We start from the raw sequence: 5,341 nt of genomic DNA on the forward strand, positions 1-5,341 counted from the left end.
ATATATATATATGAAGATTATTAAGGGTATTGGAGTCAACCAAACCCTAAAGATACAGGTAATACCGAGTAAGTGCTGTATACCGACTAGTTTTGCCCCTGTCGTTGTAGCAACATGAGTGGGGAATATAACATAGGTCGTGTATTAGCGTGTGTATGTATAAAGAAAGAAAAGGATAAAGAGACCAATGACAAGGCTAGAATTATATTTTATGTATAAAGTCTTACAGTTGTTTCAGGGAAAATCCAATGTATCCCTTCATCGGAGACGGTAATAGTAGAAGCATGAATTATTACATCTATAAGAGGAGATTTGTAGTAAGAAGGGAGAGCGATGCGCAGAAGAAAGAACAACGAATAAACAGTACTTAGAGTGTAGTTCCATTCCAGAAGTAAACATCCATGTAAAGAATCCTTGTGGGTATTTTCCGGAGATAATTGTAGTACTGCATTTAAACAAAAATAATAATATTTGGTTAGAAATGGAGAGTGCAAGAAATCTTAATTCTTTAAAATTATACCAGAACTGAAAGAAAAAAATCGCTATATTCATAGGTGGCAATGATGAAGAAAAAATGGGAGAAACAATTCGGAATTTACGCTAATTAAAAGCAAAGCGATAACTCTAGACAGGTTTTTGTTTAATTATACCTCGTCAGAAAAAATTCAAAGTGTATTGCTAGATATTGGAATGACTCGAACGATTATAGGTATTTCCTGTATGGAAGCTAGGTAATTGACCTTATATAACTGAATGACTGCATAAGTAGGATAACTCATGCTTCTGTATGAGAAGCATTGGATAAAACAAATACTAAAATAATTGATGAAGTAAACCAAGAAAATACAAATGTAATTTATAGCCATAATGATGATTCACAATCATTAATATCATTATTGATTCTGGTCAGAGGAACCAGAATTTAAGTTTTTTTTAAAATCTTTTTGTAAATGGATTAATTGTCAAATATAGTACGGAGTGAGATTGATCTTTGGCATGCATCAGTTTTATTCTGCAAAATTTACTGTTACTCAAATAAAATGTTGCTATAATGTGTAATTATTAAAAGAATTGAAATAAAACACTCGAGTCCACAATTCCATTAACTATTTTGCCAAATAGCTAATACAACGCACATGAACAAAGCAAACAGACATACATAAACATATGCAAGGACACACATATATTGGCACATAAATAAACATACACTCATGTTTGTGTATAAGTGTCTGCTTAGTTTTACTAATGAAAAAATACAAGAAATCCATTAGAATATTTGTAGATTTGTTTATACACACGCGTGCGCAGGCGTCTCGCATTTTTCGTTGCTATACTGATGAAGGGACTTTCGTGTTTGTGTTCATTTGTATTGTATTTATTCATTTTATATTTATAGATCTTTATCGTCCCTGTGTCCTGACGTATTTATTCGTTCATTTCTTCAGTCAGTTATGTATACGCACACACACACACATACATACATGCATACATACACACAAACACACATACATACATATATATGTAACCATGTATATATGTATGAGTGCGTATATATGTATATATGTATGTATGTATGTATGTATGTATGTGTGTGTGTGTGTGTGTTTGTATGCATGTATGAATGAAAGATTGAACGAATGAAACGTTTAGCGCATAGGGATGACAAAGGACTATAAATGGAAAACTAAATCCCCGATATCTATAGTCCTTTACTCTGTATATTTTGATAGATTCTTTTATTTTCATACGCTTTGTGAAATTACTGGGAATTGCTACTTAAGAGGAGAGTGTACTGCTTTAGGGGAGAGAATCACTTCTAAATTTTTTTTTTCGCGTTGAGAAATCATTATTAAACAGTGTAAAGAGCATACATATATTTCCATATAACTCTTTAAGTTTTCATGAGAAAATATTCTTAAAGTCTCTGTTAGCTGTGGCTAGTATTGTTTCGTCCACTTTCTGGACTATTCAGCAACACATAACACAAGATTTTGAAATTAGTTTATCTAAATTTATTGAAAAATTCAAAACGATCTATCTCTGTTCTTTTTTTTTTCTCTCCTAACAGTAGGAAAATGTTCTCTAAATGTCTTGCATGTTTTTTTAAAAATTGTTCCAGTATAGATTTGCATGTGTAATGATTCTTTCTGTAGTTACATTTAATCACTTCAATGCGGACGTATACACAAGCCCTCGTAATCTGCACGATGGAAATAAGGAACTTCTGCTTGTATTTTGATGTTGCGTTATCTACCGGAATGATTAAAGCCAATATAATTTTGTCTTATCTCGCCATGAAACTTTGTCTCAGTTTCTACTGATAACATTTGAAATCTGAACAGTGTTTCAAGGACACGAAGTGGATTTACTGGGAGTTAGTACTTAAAGCGAGAGAATCGCTCCTAAGTCTATTGTTTACATATTTATATGTATATACACATTTATACTCCTTCTGTTCACATCATTATCTATATATCTGTATATCCGTAAACAACCGTATCTTAGGGTGAATGGGGGCAAATGTGTGAGTACGTATATGTGGATGAGTGTGTGTGGTGTGTGGTGTGTGTTGTGTGCGTATGGACGTGTGTATATGTGTGAGTGTGTGCATGGACGTGTTAATTTAAGTGTGTGAGGCTAACGCACGTGTGTGTGTGTTGTGTGTAGCAGTTAATGTGTGCTTGTTCAGGTGAGGTGTGCACATGTGTATGTGTGTGTGTGCATGTCTGCGACCAAATAGTGTGCATGTGTATAGTGTAAGTTTGTGGGCGAAAGTTATGTGTGTTTATGCGTGTTGCGTATGCTTATGTCTGTGCTCGGGTATTATGTGCTTGTGTGGGTATCGGAGTGTACATGATGTTGTGTAGTGTGTGTGTGTGTACTTAGTTAGACTATGTGTGACTGTTCGTACAGTGGTATGTATGGGGACGCTACTGAAATTGTGTGTGGGTGTGTCGATAACGGTGTGTGGATGTGTGAATAATGGTATGTGGTGAGGGTACTGAGAAGTGTTCAGTAATAGTGTGTGTGGAGAAAAAATGTGTTTGTGTGTGTGTGTGTGTGTGTGTGTAATAGTGTGTAAAGGGAGTAATGAGTTTAACAGTGTGGTTGGATATTTGTATAGTAGTGGTGTGTGTGTGTGGTGAGTGTACCGAGCCAGGCAGTATGCAGGCATGTAGGTGGAGGGAGCAGTTGAATGTGGGAGGTGTGTCGGAATCCGTGTGGGGTTTGTGTCAGATGAAGAGAAGTAATGAATTGAGCCCATAAAGCGCAAAAGAACGAAGAGGGAAGATTAATAGAGATAAGTCAGTAGACATGTGTGCATATGTGTGTGAATGTAGTAAACTTGCCGAATTTTTACCAAAGAAGAATGTCTTTGGTACAAAAGCACTGTACCATAATAAACAAAAGCGAGTCGAGCAAAGTTAAATAACATGTAAGAAAGATATGAAATACGACTTAACATAAGTAACATTTGTCAGACAGTGGTAAAATTCTTCCCAAAATCGGTAAATAAAGCAACTGAATGTTACACTTAAATATATTGTAAAAGCTATGTTTCTTTTTACCCAATTTAAATCTGTTAACATTCGTATAATGTCATATTTAAATAAAATACTGAATAATCTGCTAGAGAGTCATTTCTCTCAAACAGAAAACTTTACAATCTATTTTGAGATATGTGAAATATGTAAAACCATTAACACAGTATGAATAATATAACATCTTTAACAGATGACTAAAAATCGAATTTTAGGACCGATGCTCAAACACACACACTCAAACCCCTACACTGACTTTCCGACATTCCCCCTGCGGGTGGGTGGAGGTAATTTACCAGAGAAAATTTAACTAAGAGAAATAAAATTGAAGGAATGCAGTAAAATATTTCGGGGCTAAAACTCGATTTTTACTCTTCTATTAAAGATGCCATATTATATTATCTATACTGTTAGTTGTTTTGTATAACCTACTTGAGCTTGTTCGTAGCTTCTTCCCCATTCTTGGCACCCAACCTGTCTCTTTTCCTAGCTCTCAATCACGTTGCTGCATCAGCCTCTCTAACAGACCTATCCTCACCAGCACTCACCCCCCATTATAGTTGATTCATTCCCTTGCACCTCCAGCAATGTAATCCACTGTATCTTCTGCTGACTGTAATTTCCTGTACACTGGTCAAACTGGTTGCATGCACTTAGCCAATCACTTTATCGGGCGTCTCCGGGACATCGAACTAAAACAAAGAATACACACACACATATCAATTCCATTCAACAGCTCCGTATACACACCAACGGATCACAGGGTCACATATACTCATATATACATGTATAAACACGCACAATATTCACGCATAAACACGCATAATACACGAGTGTCACACCCACACACACACCCACACACACACACACACATACAAACACACACATTAGGCACAAACACACGTACGTACGCATATGTCCGACTGCCTTTTGAATACACCTAAAAACGACAAAAGAACACAAACACGATCATGTTACATCACCATTGGTGGTAGTAACGCCAACATCACGACTAGGGATGGCTACAACAACGACAGCAGCCGCTGCGATATCGCTAGGCTCACGCCTCGTAATGATACCAACACCGATGGCAGTACCAGAGACACCACGACAACGTCTCTTGACCTAGAGTCAACCGAAGATACACCGGAAATGTGAGCACAACCAGCACCAAAGTCTGAAAATATATCACATCAGCGGGGAAGGCCTTGAAGTGGTGCCTGTACAAAGAAAATTCCTCTTTCAGGATTCCGGAAACACGATTCGTTACATCCCTGGCCATCCGCCTGTGGCGCCTCTAAGATGAAGGGACGCAGGTTTTGTATAGCTGAGCGAACGAGTAACCTCAAAGAGTTCCCGAAACTATAGTTACTAAACTCTTGCCAGGACAGTTATAGTCTCTGCATCCATTTCAAGTGTTACCTGCTGCAAGCATAGGATTCCCCGTTCTCAGATTAGACCTGGAAAGGCCCTTACAAGCTAGAGGCAGCCCAAGGGCAAAATTCCTTCCTTTCCGTCTTGATCCAGAGGAATTAGTCTATGAGAGACAACCCGTCTTCGCCGACCCGGTATGTTTATTCTCTAGTGATTTACTAACCAACTGACCGTAATGGACTCCTGCCTTCTAGAGATGAAGACTTATACTTGTCTTCGGCTTTAGAGGCCTTCTAGACGTCCAAGGGGCTAAGCTCTTTGTGGATGCGGAACTATTTGTTACTCCTTGACCGGACATTTTTTTTCTTCTTTCTTTTTGCCTTTAGCCCTCCAACGCGGAGTATAGGCCACTTATAATTGAATTC

At 37.5% G+C, this 5,341-nt stretch overlaps 1 long non-coding RNA gene across 1 annotated transcript in view; it reads right to left on the minus strand.

Annotated features, from left to right (window-relative positions):
• Positions 1-190: 190 nt before the first annotated feature.
• The window catches only part of LOC128247120 (uncharacterized), a 6,177-nt gene continuing 1,026 nt past the window's right edge, over positions 191-5,341 (minus strand). The window contains exon 2 of the long non-coding RNA XR_008263546.1: positions 191-445. This is a non-coding gene — a long non-coding RNA (uncharacterized LOC128247120). The remainder of the gene's footprint in view (positions 446-5,341) is intronic.

This window comes from Octopus bimaculoides, chromosome 2, assembly GCF_001194135.2.
Source record: "Octopus bimaculoides isolate UCB-OBI-ISO-001 chromosome 2, ASM119413v2, whole genome shotgun sequence".
In the NCBI taxonomy this organism is placed as follows: Eukaryota; Metazoa; Mollusca; class Cephalopoda; order Octopoda; family Octopodidae; genus Octopus; species Octopus bimaculoides.